The sequence below is a fragment of the Hypanus sabinus genome, chromosome 19 (assembly GCF_030144855.1).
Source record: "Hypanus sabinus isolate sHypSab1 chromosome 19, sHypSab1.hap1, whole genome shotgun sequence".
Taxonomy (NCBI): domain Eukaryota; kingdom Metazoa; phylum Chordata; class Chondrichthyes; order Myliobatiformes; family Dasyatidae; genus Hypanus; species Hypanus sabinus.
In genome coordinates, this window is record NC_082724.1 from 66,867,920 (window position 1) to 66,880,525 (window position 12,606).

Consider the following 12,606-nt stretch of genomic DNA (forward strand, 5'->3'; position numbering starts at 1 on the left):
GAGGAAGAGTGATGAGCAACTGAGGTAGGAGCGATGAAAGACAGAGGAAGAATTGATGAACAACAGAGGAAGGAGAAATGAATGACCGAGGAAGGATTAATGAACAATTGAGGAATGAACGATGAATGACAGAGGAAGGTTTGATGATCAACAGAGGAAGGAGCGATGAATGACAGAGGAAGAATTGCAGAACAACTCAGGAAGTAGCGATGAATGACAGAGGAGTATTGATGAACAACAGAGGAAGGAGAAATGAATGACTGAGGAAGAATTAATGAAGAATTGAGGAACGAGCGATTAATGACAGAGGAAGGATTGATGAACAATCAAGGAAGGAGAGATGAATGACAGAGGAAGGAGTGATGAACAATTCAGGACAATGTGATGAATTGCAGAGGAAGGAGCACTGAATGACAGAGGAAGGATTGATGAACAATTGCGTAAGGAGCGATGAATGACAGAGGAAGGATTAATGAACAACAGAGGAAGGAGTGATGAATGACAAAGGGAAGTGATTGATGAACAATTGAGGAAGGATTGATGAACAACAGAGGAAGAAGTGATGAATGACAGAGGAAGTGATTGATGAACAATTGAGGAAGGATTGATGAACAACCGAGGAAGAAGCGATGAATGACAGAGGAATGAGTGATGAACAATTGAGGAAGGAGCGATGAATGACAGAGGAATATTGATGATCTACTGAGGAAGAAGCGATGAATGACAAAGGAAGGAGTGATGAATGTCAGAGGAAGGAGTGATGAGCAATTCAGGAAGAAGCGATGAATGACAGAGAATGGTTTGATGATCAACTGAGGAAGGATCGATGAATTACAGAGGAAGGAGTGATTGCCAATTGAGGAAGGAGCGATGAAAGAAAGAGGAAGGATTGATGAACAACTGAGGAAGGAGCGATGAATGGCAGAGGATGGATTAATGATCAACAGAGGAAGGAGAGATGAATGACAGAGGAAGAATTGAAGAACAACACAGGAAGTAGCGATGAATGACAGAGGAGGATTGATGAACAATTGAGGTAAGAGCGATGAATGACAGAGGAAGGAGTGATGAACAATTCAGGAAGAAACGATGAATGTCATAGGAAGAGTGATGATCAACTGAGGAAGGAGCAATGAATGACAGAGGAAGGAGTGAGGAACAATTGAGGAAATAGCGATGAATGACAGAGGAAGGAGTGATGAACAATTCAGGAAGAAGCGATGAATGACAGAGGAAGAGTGATGAGCAACTGAGGTAGGAGTGATGAAAGACAGAGGAAAAATTGCAGAACAACACAGGAAGTAGCGATGAATGACAGAGGAGTATTAATGAACAACAGAGGAAGGAGAAATGAATGACTGAGGAAGAATTAATGAAGAATTGAGGAACGAGCGATTAATGACAGAGGAAGGATTGATGAACAATCGAGGATGAAGAGATGAATGACAGAGGAAGGAGTGATGAACAATTCAGGACAAAGTGATGAATTGCAGAGGAAGGAGCACTGAATGACAGAGGAAGGATTGATGAACAATTGCGTAAGGAGCGATGAATGACAGAGGAAGGAGTGATGATCAACAGAATAAGGAGGTACGAATGACAGAGGAAGGAGTAATGGACAACTGAGGAAGGTGTGATGAATGACAGAGGAAGGAGTGATGAACAATTCAGGAAAGAGTGATGAATGACAGAGGAAGGATTGATGAACAATTCAGGATGGAGCGATGAATGTCAGAGGAAGGAGTGATGAACAATTCAGGAAGAAACGATGAATGTCATAGGAAGAGTGATGATCAACTGAGGAAGGAATAATGAATGACAGAGGAAGGAGTGAGGAACAATTGAGGAAGTAGCGATGAATGACAGAGGAAGGAGTGATGATCAACAGAGTAAGGAGGTATGAATGACAGAAGAAGGAGTAATGGACAACTGAGGAAGGTGCGATGAATGACAGAGGAAGGAGTGATGAACAATTGAGGAAAGAGTGATGAATGACAGAGGAAGGATTGATTAACAACAGAGGAAAGAGCGATGAATGACAGTGGAAAGATTGATGAACATTTGAGGAATAAGCGATGAATGACAGAGGAAGGATTGATGAACAACAGTGGAAGGAGTGATGAATGACAGAGGAAGGATTGATGAACAATTGATGTAGGAGAGATGAATGAGGTAGGAAGGAGAGACGAACAACAGAGAAACGAGCGATGTACAATTGAGCAAGGATCGATGAATGACAGAGGAAGGAGTGATGAACTATTCAGGAAGAAGCGATGAACGACAGAGGAAGGATTAACAACAGAGGAAGGAGTGATGAATGACGGAGGAAGGAGTCAGGAACAATTCAGGAAGTAGCGATGAATGACAGAGGAAGGAGTGATGATCAGCACAGTAAGGAGGTATGAATGACAGAGGAAGGAGTGATGAACAATTCAGGCAGAAGCGATGAATGACAGAGGAAGAGTGATGAGCAACTGAGGAAGGAGCGATGAAAGGCAGAGGAAGGATTGATGAACAACAGAGGAAGGAGAAATGAATGACAGAGGAAGGATTAATGAACAACTGAGGAAAGAGTGATGAATGACACAGGAAGTAGCGATGAATGATAGAGGGGGATTGATAAACAGTTGCGGAAGGAGCGATGAATGACAGGGGGGATTGATGAACAATTGAGTAACGAGCGATGAAAGAGGGAGGATTGATGAACAACAGAGGAAGGAGCGATGAATGACAGAGGAAGGTTGATGATCTACTGAGGAAGAAGCGATGAATGACAAAGGAAGGAGTGATGAATGTCAGAGGAAGGAGTGATGAGCAATTCAGGAAGAAGCGATGAATGACAGAGAACGGTTTGATGATCAACTGAGGAAGGAGCGATGTATTACAGAGGAAGGAGTGATTGCCAATTGAGGAAGGAGCGATGAAAGACAGAGGAAGGATTGATGAACAACTGAGGAAGGAGCGATGAATGACAGAGGAAGGAGTGATGATCAACTGAGGAAGGAGCAATGAATGACAGAGGATGGAGAGAGGAACAATTGAGGAAGTAGCGATGAATGCCAGAGGAAGGAGTGATGATCAACAGAGGAAAGAGCGATGAATGACAGAGCAAAGATTGATGAACATTTGAGAAATAAGCGATGAATGACAGAGTAACAATTGATGAACAACAGTGGAAGGAGTGATGAATGACAGAGGAAGGATTGATGAACAATTCATGTAGGAGCGATGAATGAGATTGGAAGGAGAGACGAACAACAGAGAAACGAGCGATGTACAATTGAGCAAGGATCGATGAATGACAGAGGAAGGAGTGATGAACTATTCAGGAAGAAGCGATGAATGACAGAGGTAGGATTGATTAACAACAGAGGAAAGAGCGATGAATGACAGAGGAAAGATTGATGAACATTTGAGGAATAAGCGATGAATGACAGAGGAAGGATTGATGAACAACAGTGGAAGGAGTGATGAATGACAGAGGAAGGATTGATGAACAACTCATGTAGGAGCGATGAATGAGATAGGAAGGAGAGACGAACAACAGAGAAACGAGCGATGTACAATTGAGCAAGGATCGATGAATGACAGAGGTAGGAGTGATGAACAATTCAGGAAGAAGCGATGAATGACAGAGGAAGAATGATGAGCAACTGAGGTAGGAGTGATGAAAGACAGAGGAAGAATTGATGAACAACAGAGGAAGGAGAAATGAATGACAGAGGAAGGATTAATGAACCATTGAGGAACGAGCGATGAATGACAGAGGAAGGTTTGATGATCAACAGAGGAAGGAGCGATGAATGATAGAGGAAGAATTGCAGTACAACACACGAGTGATGTACAATTGAGCAAGGATCGAGGAATGACAGAGGAAGGAGTGATGAACTATTCAGGAAGAAGCGATGAATGACAGAGGAAGAGTGATGATCAACTGAGGAAGGAGGAATGAATGACAGAGGAAGGAGTGAGGAACAATTGAGGAAGTAGCGATGAGTGACAGAGGAAGGAGTTTTGATCAACAGACAAATGAGGTATGAATGACAGAGGAAGGAGTAACAGACAACTGAGGAATGTGTGATGAATGACAGAGGTAGGAGTGATGAACAATTCAGGAAAGAGTGATGAATGACAGAGGAATGATTGATTAACAAGAGGAAAGAGCGATGAATGACAGAGGAAAGATTGATGAACATTTGAGGAATAAGTGATGAATGACAGAGGAAGGATTGATGAACAACAGTGGAAGGAGTGATGAATGACAGAGGAAGGATTGATGAACAATTCAGGATGGAGCAAAGAATGAGATAGGAAGGAGAGACGAACGACAGAGAAACAAGTGATGTACAATTGAGCAAGGATTGATGAATGACAGAGGAAGTAGTGCTGAACTATTCAGGAAGAATCGATGAATGACAGAGGAAGAGTGATGATCAACTGAGGAAGGAGTGATGATTGACAGAGGAAGGTGTGAGGAGCAATTGAGGAAGTAGCGATGAATGACAGAGGAAGGAGTGATGATCAGCACAGTAAAGAGGTATGAATGACAGAGGAAGGAGTGATGAACAATTCAGGAAGAAGCGATGAATGAAAGAGGAAGAGTGATGAGCAACTGAGGTAGGAGCGATGAAAGACAGAAGAAGAATTGATGAACAACAGAGGAAGGAGAAATGAATGACCGAGGAAGGATTAATGAACAATTGAGGAATGAACGATGAATGACAGAGGAAGGTTTGATGATCAACAGAGGAAGGAGCGATGAATGACAGAGGAAGAATTGCAGAACAACTCAGGAAGTAGCGATGAATGACAGAGGAGTATTGATGAACAACAGAGGAAGGAGAAATGAATGACTGAGGAAGAATTAATGAAGAATTGAGGAACGAGCGATTAATGACAGAGGAAGGATTGATGAACAATCAAGGAAGGAGAGATGAATGACAGAGGAAGGAGTGATGAACAATTCAGGACAATGTGATGAATTGCAGAGGAAGGAGCACTGAATGACAGAGGAAGGATTGATGAACAATTGCGTAAGGAGCGATGAATGACAGAGGAAGGATTAATGAACAACAGAGGAAGGAGTGATGAATGACAAAGGGAAGTGATTGATGAACAATTGAGGAAGGATTGATGAACAACAGAGGAAGAAGTGATGAATGACAGAGGAAGTGATTGATGAACAATTGAGGAAGGATTGATGAACAACCGAGGAAGAAGCGATGAATGACAGAGGAATGAGTGATGAACAATTGAGGAAGGAGCGATGAATGACAGAGGAATATTGATGATCTACTGAGGAAGAAGCGATGAATGACAAAGGAAGGAGTGATGAATGTCAGAGGAAGGAGTGATGAGCAATTCAGGAAGAAGCGATGAATGACAGAGAATGGTTTGATGATCAACTGAGGAAGGATCGATGAATTACAGAGGAAGGAGTGATTGCCAATTGAGGAAGGAGCGATGAAAGAAAGAGGAAGGATTGATGAACAACTGAGGAAGGAGCGATGAATGGCAGAGGATGGATTAATGATCAACAGAGGAAGGAGAGATGAATGACAGAGGAAGAATTGAAGAACAACACAGGAAGTAGCGATGAATGACAGAGGAGGATTGATGAACAATTGAGGTAAGAGCGATGAATGACAGAGGAAGGAGTGATGAACAATTCAGGAAGAAACGATGAATGTCATAGGAAGAGTGATGATCAACTGAGGAAGGAGCAATGAATGACAGAGGAAGGAGTGAGGAACAATTGAGGAAATAGCGATGAATGACAGAGGAAGGAGTGATGATCAACAGAGGAAAGAGCGATGAATGACAGAGGAAAGATTGATGAACATTTGAGGAATAAGCGATGAATGACAGAGTAAGAATTGATGAACAACAGTGGAAGGAGTGATGAATGACAGAGGAAGGATTGATGAACAATTCATGAGGAGCGATGAATGAGATAGGAAGGAGAGATGAACAACAGAGAAACGAGCGATGTACAATTGAGCAAGGATCGATGAATGACAGAGGAAGGAGTGATGAACTATTCAGGAAGAAGCGATGAATGACAGAGGAAGGATTGATTAACAACAGAGGAAAGAGCGATGAATGACAGAGGAAAGATTGATGAACATTTGAGGAAGAAGCGATGAATGACAGAGGAAGAGTGATGAGCAACTGAGGTAGGAGCGATGAAAGAAAGAGGAAGGATTGATGAGCAACAGAGGAAGGAGAAATGAATGACAGAGGAAGGAGCGATGAATGACAGAGGAAGGAGTGTTGAACAATTCAGGAAGAAACGATGAATGTCATAGGAAGAGTGATGATCAACTGAGGAAGGGGCAATGAATGACAGAGGAAGGAGTGAGGAACAATTGAGGAAGTAGCGATGAATGACAGAGGAAGGAGTGATGATCAACAGAGGAAAGAGCGATGAATGACAGAGGAAGGATTGATTAACAACAGAGGAAAGAGCGATGAATGACAGAGGAAGGAGCGATGAATGACAGAGGAAGGAGGGATGTACAATTGAGCAAGGATCGAGGAATGACAGAGAATGGAGTGATGATCTATTCAGGAAGAAGCGATGAATGACAGAGGAAGGAGTGATGATCAGCACAGTAAGGAGGAATGAATGACAGAGGAAGGAGTGAGGAACAATTGAGGAAGTAGCGATGAATGACAGAGGAAGGAGTGATGATCAACAGACTAAGGAGGTATGAATGACAGAGGAAGGAGTAATGGACAACTGAGGAAGGTGTGATGAATGACAGAGGAAGGAGTGATGAACAATTCAGGAAAGAGCGATGAATGACAGAGGAGAGATTGATGAACATTTGAGGAATAAGCGATGAATGTCAAAGGTAGAATTGATGAACAACAGTGGAAGGAGTGATGAATGACAGAGGAAGGATTGATGAACAATTCAGGATGGAGCGATTAATGAGATAGGAAGGCGAGACGAACGACAGAGAAACAAGTGATGTACAATTGAGCAAGGATCGATGAATGACAGAGGAAGTAGTGCTGAACTATTCAGGAAGAAGCGATGAATCACAGAGGAAGAGTGATGATCAACTGAGGAAGGAGTGATGAATGACGGAGGAAGGTGTGAGGAGCAATTGAGGAAGTAGCGATGAATGATAAAGGAAGGAGTGATGATCAGCACAGTAAGGAGGTATGAATGACAGAGGAAGGAGTGATGAACAATTCAGGAAGAAGCGATGAATGACAGAGGAAGAGTGATGAGCAACTGAGGTAGGAGCGATGAAAGACAGAGGAAGTATTGATGAACAACAGAGGAAGGAGAAATGAATGACAGAGGAAGGATTAATGAACCATTGAGGAACGAGTGATGAATGACAGAGGAAGGTTTGATGATCAACAGAGGAAGGAGCGATGATTGACAGAGGAAGAATTGCAGAACAACACAGGAAGTAGCGATGAATGAAAGAGGAGTATTGATGAACAACAGAGGAAGGAGAAATGAATGACTGAGGAAGAATTAATGAATAATTGAGGAACGAGCGATTAATGACAGAGGAAGGATTGATGAACAATCGAGGGAGGAGAGATGAATGACAGAGGAAGGAGTATTGAACAATTCAGGACAAAGTGATGAATTGCAGAGGAAGGAGCACTGAATGACAGAGGAAGGATTGATGAACAATTGCGTAAGGAGCGATGAATGACAGAGGAAGGATTAATGAACAACAGAGGAAGGAGTGATGAATGACAGAGGAAGTGATTGATGTACAATTGAGGAAGGATTGATGAACAACAGAGGAAGGAGTGATGAATGACAGAGGAAGTGATTGATGTACAATTGAGGAAGGATTAATGAACAACAGAGGAAGGGGAAATGAGCAATTGAGGAAGGAGCAATGAATGACAGATGAATGAGGGAAGAACAATTGAGGAAGGAGCGATGAATGACAGGAGGGATTGATGAACAATTGAGTAACGAGCGATGAAAGAGGGAGGACTGATGAACAACAGAGGAAGGAGCGATGAATGACAGAGGAAAGATTGATGAACATTTGAGGAAGAAGCGATGAATGACAGAGGAAGAGTGATGAGCAACTGAGGTAGGAGCGATGAAAGAAAGAGGAAGGATTGATGAGCAACAGAGGAAGGAGAAATGAATGACAGAGGAAGGAGCGATGAATGACAGAGGAAGGAGTGTTGAACAATTCAGGAAGAAACGATGAATGTCATAGGAAGAGTGATGATCAACTGAGGAAGGGGCAATGAATGACAGAGGAAGGAGTGAGGAACAATTGAGGAAGTAGCGATGAATGACAGAGGAAGGAGTGATGATCAACAGAGGAAAGAGCGATGAATGACAGAGGAAGGATTGATTAACAACAGAGGAAAGAGCGATGAATGACAGAGGAAGGAGCGATGAATGACAGAGGAAGGAGGGATGTACAATTGAGCAAGGATCGAGGAATGACAGAGAATGGAGTGATGATCTATTCAGGAAGAAGCGATGAATGACAGAGGAAGGAGTGATGATCAGCACAGTAAGGAGGAATGAATGACAGAGGAAGGAGTGAGGAACAATTGAGGAAGTAGCGATGAATGACAGAGGAAGGAGTGATGATCAACAGACTAAGGAGGTATGAATGACAGAGGAAGGAGTAATGGACAACTGAGGAAGGTGTGATGAATGACAGAGGAAGGAGTGATGAACAATTCAGGAAAGAGCGATGAATGACAGAGGAGAGATTGATGAACATTTGAGGAATAAGCGATGAATGTCAAAGGTAGAATTGATGAACAACAGTGGAAGGAGTGATGAATGACAGAGGAAGGATTGATGAACAATTCAGGATGGAGCGATTAATGAGATAGGAAGGAGAGACGAACGACAGAGAAACAAGTGATGTACAATTGAGCAAGGATCGATGAATGACAGAGGAAGTAGTGCTGAACTATTCAGGAAGAAGCGATGAATCACAGAGGAAGAGTGATGATCAACTGAGGAAGGAGTGATGAATGACGGAGGAAGGTGTGAGGAGCAATTGAGGAAGTAGCGATGAATGATAAAGGAAGGAGTGATGATCAGCACAGTAAGGAGGTATGAATGACAGAGGAAGGAGTGATGAACAATTCAGGAAGAAGCGATGAATGACAGAGGAAGAGTGATGAGCAACTGAGGTAGGAGCGATGAAAGACAGAGGAAGTATTGATGAACAACAGAGGAAGGAGAAATGAATGACAGAGGAAGGATTAATGAACCATTGAGGAACGAGTGATGAATGACAGAGGAAGGTTTGATGATCAACAGAGGAAGGAGCGATGATTGACAGAGGAAGAATTGCAGAACAACACAGGAAGTAGCGATGAATGAAAGAGGAGTATTGATGAACAACAGAGGAAGGAGAAATGAATGACTGAGGAAGAATTAATGAATAATTGAGGAACGAGCGATTAATGACAGAGGAAGGATTGATGAACAATCGAGGGAGGAGAGATGAATGACAGAGGAAGGAGTATTGAACAATTCAGGACAAAGTGATGAATTGCAGAGGAAGGAGCACTGAATGACAGAGGAAGGATTGATGAACAATTGCGTAAGGAGCGATGAATGACAGAGGAAGGATTAATGAACAACAGAGGAAGGAGTGATGAATGACAGAGGAAGTGATTGATGTACAATTGAGGAAGGATTGATGAACAACAGAGGAAGGAGTGATGAATGACAGAGGAAGTGATTGATGTACAATTGAGGAAGGATTAATGAACAACAGAGGAAGGGGAAATGAGCAATTGAGGAAGGAGCAATGAATGACAGATGAATGAGGGAAGAACAATTGAGGAAGGAGCGATGAATGACAGGAGGGATTGATGAACAATTGAGTAACGAGCGATGAAAGAGGGAGGACTGATGAACAACAGAGGAAGGAGCGATGAATGACAGAGGAAGGTTGATGATCAACTGAGCAAGAAGCAATGAATGACAAAGGAAGGAGTGATGAATGTCAGAGGAAGGAGTGATGAACAATTCGGGAAGAAGCGATGAATGACAGAGAACGGTTTGATGATCATCCGAGGAAGGAGCGATGAATTACAGAGGAAGGAGTGATTGCCAATTGAGGAAGGAGCGATGAAAGACAGAGGAAGGATTGATGAACAACTGAGGAAGGAGCGGTGAATGGCAGAGGATGGATTAATGATGAACAGAGGAAGGAGTGATGAATGACAGAGGAAGAATTGAAGAACAACACAGGAAGTAGCGATGAATGACAGAGGAGGATTGATGAATAATTGAGGAAAGAGCGATGAATGACAGAGGAAGGAGTGATGAACAATTCAGGAAGAAACGATGAATGTCATAGGAAGAGTGATGATCAACTGAGGAAGGAGGAATGAATGACAGAGGAAGGAGTGAGGAACAATTGAGGAAGTAGCGATGAATGACAGAGGAAGGAGTGATGATCAACAGAGTAAGGAGGTATGAATGACAGAGGAAGGAGTAATGGACAACTGAGGAAGGTGCGATGAATGACAGAGGAAGGAGTGATGAACAATTGAGGAAAGAGTGATGAATGACAGAGGAAGGTTTGATTAACAACAGAGTAAAGAGCGATGAATGACAGAGGAAAGATTGATGAACATTTGAGGAATAAGCGATGAATGACAGAGGAAGGATTGATGAACAACAGTGGAAGGAGTGATGAATGACAGAGGAAGGATAGATGAACAATTCATGTAGGAGCGATGAATGAGATAGGAAGGAGAGACGAACAACAGAGAAACGAGCGATGTACAATTGAGCAAGGATCGATGAATGACAGAGGAAGGAGTGATGAACTATTCAGGAAGAAGCGATGAATGACAGAGGAAGAGTGATGATCAACTGAGGAAGGTGTGATGAATGACGGAGGAAGAAGTGAGGAACAATTCAGGAAGTAGCGATGAATGACAGAGGAAGGAGTGATGATCAGCAGAGTAAGGAGGCATATATGACAGAGGAAGGAGTGATAAACAATTGAGGAAGAAGAGATGAATGACAGAGGAAGAGTGATGAGCACCTGAGGTAGGAGCGATGAAAGCCAGAGGAAGGATTGATGAACAACAGAGGAAGGAGAAATGAATGACAGAGGAAGGATTAATGAACATCTGAGGAAAGAGTGATGAATGACAGAGGAAGGAGCGATGAATGACAGAGGAAGGAGTGATGAACAATTCAGGAAGAAACGATGAATGTCATAGGAAGAGTGATGATCAACTGAGGAAGGAGCAATGAATGACAGAGGAAGGAGTGAGGAACAATTGAGGAAGTAGCGATGAATGACAGAGGAAGGAGTGATGATCAACAGAGGAAAGAGCGATGAATGACAGTGGAAAGATTGATGAACATTTGAGGAATAAGCGATGAATGACAGAGTAAGAATTGATGAACAACAGTGGAAGGAGTGATGAATGACAGAGGAAGGATTGATGAACAACTCATGTAGGAGCGATGAATGAGATAGGAAGGAGAGACGAACAACAGAGAAACGAGCGATGTACAATTGAGCAAGGATCGATGAATGACAGAGGAAGGAGTGATGAACTATTCAGGAAGAAGCGATGAATGACAGAGGAAGGATTGATTAACAACAGAGGAAAGAGCGATGAATGACAGAGGAAAGATTGATGAACATTTGAGGAATAAGCGATGAATGACAGAGGAAGGATTGATGAACAACAGTGGAAGGAGTGATGAATGACAGAGGAAGGATTGATGAACAACTCATGTAGGAGCGATGAATGAGATAGGAAGGAGAGACGAACAACAGAGAAACGAGCGATATACAATTGAGCAAGGATCGATGAATGACAGAGGAAGGAGCGATGAACTATTCAGGAAGAAGCGATGAATGACAGAGGAAGAGTGATGAGCAACTGAGGTAGGAGCGATGAAAGACAGAGGAAGGATTGATGAACAACAGAGGAAGGAGAAATGAATGACAGAGGAAGGACTAATGAACAACTGAGGAAAGAGTGATGAATGACAGAGGAAGGAGCGATGAATGACAGAGGAAGGATTGATGATTAACAGAGGAAGGAGGGATGTACAATTGAGCAAGGATCGAGGAATGACAGAGAAAGGAGTGATGAAGTATTCAGGAAGAAGCGATGAATGACAGAGGAAGAGTGATGATCAACTGATGAAGGAGCGATGAATGTCAGAGGAAGGAGTGAGGAACAATTGAGGAAGTAGCGATGAATGTCAGAGGAAGGAGTGATGATCAACAGACTAAGGAGGTATGAATGACAGAGGAAGGAGTAATGGACAACTGAGGAAGGTGTGATGAATGACAGAGGAAGGGGTGATGAACAATTCAGGAAAGAGCGATGAATGACAGAGGAGAGATTGATGAACATTTGAGGAATAAGCGATGAATGACAAAGGTAGGATTGATGAACAACAGTGGAAGGAGAGATGAATGACAGAGGAAGGAGTATTGAACAACTGAGGAAAGAGTGATGAATGACAGAGGAAGGAGCGATGAATGACAGAGGAAGGATTGATGATTAACAGAGGAAGGAGCGATGAATGACAGAGGAAGGAGGGATGTACAATTGTGCAAGGATCGAGGAATGACAGAGAAAGGAGTG